Raw genomic sequence first — 10,114 nt, 5'->3', positions numbered from 1 at the left:
CCTGAGCCACGTTGCAGAAAGAGTAGATGATATAGCCTAATGTTGAGTCGATGAGCATGTCAATGCAAAGTAAGGGCTGAGAGTCATTTGGGCACGTCTTGTTTAGGTCAATAAAATCCACAGAGAACCGCCACTTGCCATTTTCCTTTTTAACTGAAACAACATAGCTCGCCGTCTGCGTACTAGACTGCCTTAATGTGGCCGCTGTCCAACATATTCTAGATTTTTGTCTTGATGATTTTCGCCTTTTGGGACCATGGTTTCTCTTTTCCTGCCTAACTGATAGGGGCATTTTGTCCCTATCTTTTAGCGTGAATTACGGTTTAATTGTAGGCTAAATAAGTGAGTTTAATTACAAAAATATTGTGTTTTTAATAAAACAACAAAATAAAAATAAATTTATGCTTTTGATCAATTTCTCTTGTTTTCAGCTAATTTCGGAAGAATAAGCGTCAAACTAACTCGGCTGTCGAGAATTGTATTTCGCAGGTATAAGCAAAGGAGTAAAATCCACCGACACACGCGGGGCGTCTCCACTTATGTGCGGGGCGTACAAGGGCAATTCTTCAAATCTAAGTTTCAGAAGCTCAAGTACGCGGGGCGTATTCCAAGCTACGCGGGGCGCCAAAGATATGCTTCAAACGATTGAGCTCTAGAGGCTCAAACACGCGGGGCGTACTCCAACCTACGCAGGGCGTGGTTATGACAACCAGTCTGATTCTGACCCACACACAGTCAATTATCAACGGAGTGGGCAAACACGCGGGGCGTCTGCCTGTCCACGCGGGGCGTATTCATGACATCAGGCCTGAACCTGATCCTTATGCAGGAAATTATCAACGGAATGGGCCAATACGCGGAGCGTCTAACTGTCCACGCGGGGCGTGTCCTGGGAAAATGCAGAAATAATGCAACTTGTGTATTTACGATTTTACCTCCGAGCTTGATGTATAAGTAAGAGTGATTAGCACTCATTTTATTCATTCAATTTTCCATGTATTAGAGTTCCTCACACCTTGAGAGCTTGATAATCCTCCCATTACTCCGTCGAAGTTCCGTTCCACCCGCATTCACCAAGCTCGAGAGTTCCGCCTCCAAGTCCTAAGAGACAACTTTGAGTCCGGTTAGCTAGTCTTAAGGGTTGATTCTTCTTCCCTTTCTACTTGTTAATTAGCTTGTACTCTTTCTATGTACTAGGCTTGGTTGTATCCCGTATCTTCATATTCCACATTTATAATACATGATTTACGATTCCGTTTTCACTATACATGTTAATGTTTATTGCTTGCTTTGATACTTATAATTGATTGTTGTGTAGGTCGTTAACGAGCTCCGAAATCTATTAGGAATCACATAGGTGTTGCCTCACCGGAGTTGACAAATCGGAAACCGTAGGAATTGACAAGCCACGGAACTTACGGGCCCTAGTTTCTGATCCTAAGAATTAGAGTCGCCTTGAGAGGGAATCACGACTCTAGAACCTCACGGAGTTGTTCGGTCTATTAATAGTCGTCTTTGCAAGAGTAAAACTATTAATCGTGTATATTTCGTGTTGTCTATCATAGGTTATAACTTATCATCACCCGTATCGTTCTAAGAGGGCTCGAGACATATGAAAATTGTCTCACCCGTAGTTAGGAGTAGTTTATAGTTGTCACCCAACCAACTAAAGTACTCACCGCTTAGATACCGTATAAAACCGAGTAGTTTAATATTTGTAGTTATAAATCCCGTGGATTCGATACCCGGTCTTAACCGGATTATTACTTGATATGACGGGGTACACTTGCCCCTACGTAGTAGCGTCTAGTAGAGTTAGAGCATTTAGAAAGATCACATCCGTAACGCTAGCACACACTTAACATCATAATATTTTACCGCTCTACCGGATACTCATCACTAACACCTTCCACCAATTCATCGATGTTCAACGAATGCATCATGACATCTAGTGATATGCCAGTTACATTCGTCGAACATCGTTGGAAGATCGAGATGTTATCTTTCAAGCAATTGAGGACGTCAGCCTTTATAGGTTCAGGTAACTTTGAAGCTGTCTAAATTGGCATCCAAATCTTCGGCGGTGTGTTTTGCTTCATCTGCGTTTCTCTTTTGTCCCCTTGAATCGCCTTGGGGTTCTACTTCCGCCCTTTCCAACATCGAACAATCATCCACAGGCCGTAGTCATCCGTTACTTATATTCAAACAGTCTCTTTTTGTTCCAATCGATGATAGTCTGTATATGCGTTCAACTTTTCTAGGCCCATTTATTGTTTTTCCTTACATTAGTCCATGTTATGCCCGTACGTTCCATATGAGAAACAAATGTTATGAACCCATCGTACTCCACTCTATAGATCCTATTTGGTACTTAGCCATAGTGGTTTTGATAAATCGACTTTAACGCAAACCTGAGCAAACTTCCTCGTGTACTAGTGAATGAATTCTTGTCTACAAACCAACATTTCCTTGCTAGGATACCGAGCTTTATAAAGGAGAGAGAGTTGTAAAATTCGATTGGTAGTCTGGGCAACCGAACCCAATCAAGAATTGTGGAGATGTAATCATCGTATTGATCAAAATTGGGGCACCAAGGTCTTAGTGTGACAATGTGGTCTAAAATAATCCATGGACATCTCAAAATCACAATATTGTAGTCGTTCATATTTGTGAATTTCTCCAAGTAAAGTCGTGGCTTAAGTAAACCACGTTAATGATGTTAGAGATAAATACCATTTATTTATCTCTAGGATAATTAGACAATTACTTTTGAATATTTAGAGAGATAAGATACACATGATAGATATAATTGCCTAATTATCAAAAGTAACAGTCTAATGATATGTATCTTATATCTATCATATGTATCTTATCTCTCTAAATATTCAAAAGTAATTGCCTAATTATCCTAGAGATAAATAAATGGTATTTATCTCTAACAAATGATACCCAACTACTCCCATATATAGTATTTTGGAGTTTGCTCATTAGATAATAATATCAAACCCATTTTCGTTGGATTTTGAGGATGAGTGTTTCCTTCTATGGCTCCGACAGAGATCGTTTTTCATATGCAGAAAATCTTGCTTTGGGAGATCTTTCGTTCTCTTATTCTTCATTTTCACCGTAAGAGCATGGTCCATAGTAAAATTTGACGCCCGTAGTGTTTTTTTCCTTTCCTTCTTCATTCTCATCTATATTTGTAACCCCAATCCCGGGTCACATTGAAAACACACATGAAACCAAACAATTATCATAATTAAGCATAAACGCCAACATAACTACATAAAGTCTCCTCATTTATTTCCGTCTATCAAAATCTCATGACCAAATGGCTAAATAACCTATCAAATATTTTAACCCGTCAATAATATTCACTTAAATTTAGGCAATTAATCCTAACCAATAATATAATAAATCATAATGAATGTGTATGAAATTGCTAATGAGAATGAAACTGTTGTGCTGGCCAGCCTGAATGTAAGGTAAACCTAAAAATCTAGCAAATAGGATAACCTCTGAACCTAGCCTGAAAATTTCAACATGGCAATGGATGAGCTGCCTACTCAATAAACATAATTAGGAATATTTATATATATATATACACACATATCGCTACAAGAATATAGCTTTTTAGTGGGGAAATCCAATTCCCCACTATATATAAATCAATTGTGGCGCATCATAATATCCTCACAAATGCTAACTTTTTAATGTCAATTTCCAAATTCGCCACATTAAGTCCGAATATTGTGAGGCATTTATGAATTGCCACAAAGACTATGGATTTTATAGGGAATTTTTGGCAAATTTCATAAAATTGCCACATAAAACATAGAAAAGAAGGCGCCAATATTAAGCGCCTAAAATTTTGGTGAAAAATCAAAAAGAAAAAAAACTAAAAACGATAAAGTAAAAAGTTGAGAAGCCTTTATACCGGCATTTAAAACCTTCAACCCAAAAGTTTTTTTTTGCGTTAAGAGTATAAACTCTCTCTCTCTTCCATGGAACTATCTGGAAAAATTCAACGTGACCCTTCACCTGCTAGTTTCTCTATCTAGTAAAACCACAAGAAAGCTTTGAGGTCTGAAAACTTGGTACGTTGATTTTCATTAATTTTTTTCCTTGGCTTTTATATTTTCTGTATCTCATAATTTTTTGAGTGACCAAACTTGGACGAATTTGAGTTTCTTCATATGTTATTGTCTCAATCTATTTATGTTTTTTAGTTTTACGGTGCTTTCCTATTCTACTACTAGTCTTTTGATTTGTAATTTTGTTTTTGGTATGCTGTGTAATCAATTGCAAGACAGATTAGGGTTTTCTTTTTGGTAAGTTATCAATGCCGATTATAGGAAATATTAGGAATTCTTTTACTAATGCAGATTACAAGACAAATTAGGGGTTTTTTGGTTATTTATTAGAGGAAAAATTAAGGGTTTTTTTGGGTAAGTTATCAATGTAGATTACAGAAAAGATTAGGGGTTTTTTTAACCAATATTACAGGACATATTAGAGGTTTTTTTGTAATTTATCAATTACAGGACATAGTTTTGTTAATTTACAAATGCAGATTCCAAATTTATCTTTAGGAAGTCTTCCATCAACCATAGAGACATAGGTTGTGGGTTCCCTTTAATTGTAAATCCACTAAATAACATTTTATTTATTTTCATTGACAACAGGGAGATAAGATGGATCGAACAAATTAGGCGAAATCACCTTCAATCTGTTCAGAAGAGATTAGTTTCTTTGATTACCCAAACAAGCAAAAGTCCTGAGGAAAGATTTATTGAGTGCACGTTTGGACTTGAGTGTAAACCTTAGGTATGTTCAATTCATATATATATATGTATATATATACATCACTGCCTTTTTCATGATTAATGATACAAAAGATATTGTCATTGTTTGGATGTGATGTTCAATGGTTGTAGTTTATGATTAATGTCATTTTGGAACATTTGATAACTCTTACAGATATATGAGACTGTTTAGTTAAAATAACATAATAGCTCTTTAATACTATTTTAGAGCTAAACAATTGCATTTTCTACTTAACATCCACCCTTTGGTTTTTTTCTTCTAACAGGAAACTAGATGCATTGCCCCTTTACTTTTTCTCTTATGAATATCCTCTTTTATTGTGATTTATGTTTTCAGAATTAATACGAAGTTTGGTTAGCTATCAGTTTGTATGTTTGGTTAGCTATCAGAAGCTATTCATTTGTATGCAAATTGCAACATTATAAAATTTTGGGGAGCTTATGTTATGCCTTGTAGATTAGATGATGTGTAGGGGCAAGCATTTGATATTGTTAAAAGATATTTGTCATTCCTAAAACCAACCATAAAAAAAAAATCCTAGGCTCATACAACCAGTTGTTGAGCTAACGACATTTTTAATTTCACGTTTATCATGTCTAAGGACCCTAAAAGATACACAAACCATCAACTATTAGTTGAGCTTAAATGTCATACACAAACCATCAACCATAAGTTGAGCTTAAATGTCATAGCACTTACCATGTTTAAATTTCTTATTGTAATATTTATCTTTAATAGCCCTCTTGAGGGCTGCTATATTAGGAAAGCAATAGACAATAGTTCTTACCATTTTACTAGTTGAACACTGAATTCTACCATAAATATGTTATTTACTAGTAGACAATAGTTTATTTGGGAACTCAAGTTAAAAATTCTGATCTGACACATCTACAAGTGCAAAAAAATTGCAGTGATTTTGGAACCATGATGAATACGATCCAAGTATTAATATATTCGTATACTTCATCTTTAGAAAAGAGAAAAAGAAAATCAAATGTTGACATCAAGAGAAAATTGAGCTATAGTTTATTATAATCATATTAATGGAGAGAAGAGACAAGGCACCATCAACTTGTCCTCCAAAGTCACAGCTAAATCTAAAAGATCTAATCATACTATTTTTCAATATATATACATACATATATATATATATATATATATATATATATATATATATATATATATATAATTTCAACAAGACCAATCATTATCCTATTTTAATTTCTTCCACTTGATACTACAAATATAGCAAACACCAATTTATAATTTCTGATTAAGCGTTTTCAGATCTCAATATATATACTTGTTTTTATCTTAATTCTCATACAGGTATTTCATGTTGCTTCTTTTTGTTTTATATGATATATCTTTATTTCCCAATTTTCTATGCTAATTAGATTATTAATACTGTGAAATTAATCCCAAGAATATTTAATATAAATTTTTTTATTGGTTATTTGTTAATAATTTATTGAAATTGAGTATCTATGCACATCTGCTATCAATTTTTTTATCCACCCATTTTGATTTAAATGTTCTATGTGAAAAGGCTAAACAGATTTTGTTTTATCACGTTATGGTAAAATACTTGAATTATTATCTTTGTATATTAAAAATGAGTCTTATAAAAGAGAAACTTTGTGATTCTAAAAAAAATGAAATACAAAAAAACTGATACTTTTATTATCTCTGATTATCCCGCCACTTGCGAGACGTCTCTAGAGTATAATCTATTTCAGGAGTATAATTAATCTGTCTTTGGAGTATAATCTGTTGCAGACAACAGTACCGTATCCCCTGGTTGCTTAGTATCAAATTAAAGTTACAATGCAGAATACATCTGCCAGTTCCTCATCTCTATGCCATATGAAACTGCAGAATTACTATAGTATGATCAATTAAACTCCGGAGACTAATATGTAGACATTCAGCCGAGTATAAGAACAAAAACGTTATTTACCTAGAGCCCGACTATTAAAAGCCCAAAACATTGATATGTAGATGGTCAAATATATGTATATACCAAAGTAGCAAAGGTCATTTGGGAATCGGTCAATACGAGTTCAGCACCACAACAAATTGATCTGATTATCCATTATATTTACGTCGATCATTTGGGAACTCTAAAGGAATCGGTCAATACGAGTTCAGCACCACAACAAATTGATGGAGGATTAAAAGATTTAAATATGGTATGTGTATAGTATATTTAATACATAATTCTAAGAATGTCTTGTTAGGCCTTGAACTTGTTTAAAGTAGTATAATTAACTGTTAAGTTTGAACCCTAGAAATTAATAGTCCACTTTAAGTAATTCAAAAATCTAATATATTGTTTAAGCAAGTTCAAATAGGGATAAACCACTTTATGCAAGTTCCACTCTTTTCTGCTAAGAAAATCTGGAGAAAAAATGGATGCTTATATAAAAATGGATGCTTATAATCATGGCAATTATTTGGAAATTGATTTTTTTTATTATGATCACGACAAGGTTCGGTCAAAGGCACTCATGGTATGAAATAATCGTTGACTAAACAACGTATGTTTTTACAAAGTCATTGACACGATCTCAGTTTTGGGTGCTAAGAGTTAGTGACCTATTTAGGTTTGAGGAGTTGTACATACCGTGTAATTGGTTATACCTTAAGACCTGTCATTCTAATACTATATTTAGTTAATATAAGAAGCTGTCTTCTCCTCTAAGGTCTGGTCTAGTCTGTTTGAAAATGTTAAATCTCATGATTTGCTTGAATTTAAAATGAAGTTGTTTTTGGAGGCTTTTTAACATCCAATTCAGGTGTGAAATCCCTCTTTGTAACCTTCTACTCGAAAGCAAGGAGATTAATGTAAAACAGCAGAGTTTGAAGAAAGTATGAAATACTGCTTATTTCCATTATCAGCAAGTTATTATTTTCTTAAACAAAACTCCCTTTTGGGAAGAACACAAATTAAATTTTGAAAGATTATTTCCAACATGCTTCAATTATTTTCAGCTTCAATTTGTCTCTTAATGATTTATCTGCTTCAATTTTTTTGCACAAAAACTTATACTGGCAGACTAGGAGAAAGTGTTCTAACTAGTTTTGAGTAGTAGGGGCTTTTTTTAATATGCAATGTGCTTGACAACACAATACATGCTTTAGGAGTGGAAAAAGACAATGGATTCAAGTATTTATATACAATATAATTCATGTGTTTTAGTGAATTTGCATGAAATGTCACTCAATGGAAAGAAGTTATTTTAATAGTTTTGTTGTACTGATGTTTCTTTACTGTCATTCATTTGTCTTCTTCGTTTGTGGTATGTGTATAATTATTGACTTAAAAAGCTATATTTCAATTTTACAGCCTAAAAATCCATCTTCAATTCCTGAAAATGCGTCTGCTAAAGTCCATGTGGACAGAACTCTTGGTGTGAACATATCAAACCTACATTGAAACTTCTTAATGATGCAACTTGTACATCAAAAGATAGTGATGAAGTAAAGTATACTCTCTATTATTTATTACATGTAGTTTTGTTGTTTCATCTTACTTGAATTATTTCATTTTTTCTTGTTAGGCAGGGATGGTTTGTGTAGTTTGTCAAATCAATGTGCCAAATATGGAAGCATATATGAAGCACATGAATGATACCAAACGTGTGTAGTTTTAAAACTTTCAACAAATTTAATGTTTTTCTTTGTTATTATCATGATCATATAATTTTAGGTACCTTATTTTTCACTTTATTCTTCAGATAAAACGGAAATGAAGAAATTTTCGACTAAAGGAGTAGGCGGACGTGTCAAACCAGTGACGAGGTATGGTTAATTATAGAAATTGTGGCATTGATAATTTTACATACACATATAAAATTACGCTTTCAACATAGTTATGCACTTTTTTTATCAAGCAAAATATCTTATGGTCACAATCAACTTTTGAGACCAACAAAGAAAAGTGAAAATATAGACTAGCTAGTCTTGATTATTACTAAGGTAAGATATTTTTTTTTGTTATAAACCATAAACTTTTACGTTCAATTAAACAATTTTATTCTTCAATTTTTAATTATTTAATTATTTTATTATTTTCTCAGGTTATCTAACAAGACCAACTTTCGTGGAATTGAATTTTGCATATATTAATTATAATATACTATTTTGATTTACTTAGTACCTCAACATTTTGGACGATACAATTTCTCGTTATGTAGTTTGTTTGTAATGGATATAACATATAACTAATAACATTATAGCTTAATTTCAACGTTATATTTAATTTTATAACTTATTTCTTGTTATGTATTTTCCTGAAGTTATATTTAATCTTATAGCTTAATTCTATAATAATAATTACTTATAATTTCCATTTTTCACTGAATTGTGTATTTTTTTTTAAAAATTGGAAACAACCTCATAAAAAAATGGAAACAACCATGATACGACAAATGATTTGTCACAAAACGTATTCCAATACGACGTAATTGTTCATTACAAAAAGTTTTCTACTATGACATTATTTCCTGCCATAAAATTATATATTTTTGTGGCAACTTTGCACGCCACAAAACATATGCTTTTGTGGTGTATAACTTTGGCACAAAAATACATGTTTTTGTGGCGTTTCTTTGTGCCACAAAATATATGCTTTTGTGGCGTACTACTGCGCCACAAAATGCATGTTTTTGTGGCGTACTACTATGCCACAAAATGCATGTTTTTGTGGCGTACTACTATGCCACAAACATATATGCTTTTGTGGCATACAATTGCATCACAAAAAACATGCTTCTGGGGCGTAAAATTACGCCACAAAATGCATGTTTTTGTGGTGTAAACTAATGCCACAAAACTACATGCTTTTGTGGCGTATAATTGCGCCACAAACTACATGCTTTTGGGGCGTGAAATTCTGTCACAATATTTCTATATTTGTGGCGATATTTTTCGCAATAAAATAACTTGTATAGTGGCGAAAAAATAATGCCACTATAGACTATCGTTGGTGGCGTTAATGTTTTCCTCATTATATAATATGAAATTGTGGCAATCAATTTTGTCAGCCACTAACGATAAGCTTTAGTGTCGCGTTCTGATAACTTGTTGGATTTGATTTGATGATCCTCGTCGGAGTTACCTGCAAAACAAAACCGGAGACAGGATCTCCGGGAAAACTCTCCGACGATCAAGTCAGTTTTATGTGGAATTCTAGTAGATTGATAATCGTATTGAGGAAAAATGTGAACTTACCCCTCCATTGGCTTTCTTATTTCTTTTATAAGCCTTTCTAGGTAACCGCCGA

At 33.4% G+C, this 10,114-nt stretch overlaps 1 long non-coding RNA gene across 1 annotated transcript; it reads left to right on the top strand.

Moving 5' to 3' along the window:
- The first annotated feature begins 3,934 nt into the window (after positions 1-3,934).
- LOC136219901 (uncharacterized) lies at positions 3,935-9,079 on the top strand. The gene is made up of 6 exons (XR_010684324.1): positions 3,935-4,097; positions 4,686-4,827; positions 8,177-8,310; positions 8,391-8,469; positions 8,568-8,631; positions 8,910-9,079. It is a non-coding gene; the product is annotated as an uncharacterized lncRNA (long non-coding RNA).
- The last annotated feature ends 1,035 nt before the right edge of the window (positions 9,080-10,114 follow it).

The sequence above is a fragment of the Euphorbia lathyris genome, chromosome 2, assembly GCF_963576675.1.
Source record: "Euphorbia lathyris chromosome 2, ddEupLath1.1, whole genome shotgun sequence".
Classification (NCBI taxonomy): domain Eukaryota; kingdom Viridiplantae; phylum Streptophyta; class Magnoliopsida; order Malpighiales; family Euphorbiaceae; genus Euphorbia; species Euphorbia lathyris.
Note: the sequence above shows the minus strand (reverse complement) of the source record. Positions and strands in the feature narration are given on the sequence as shown.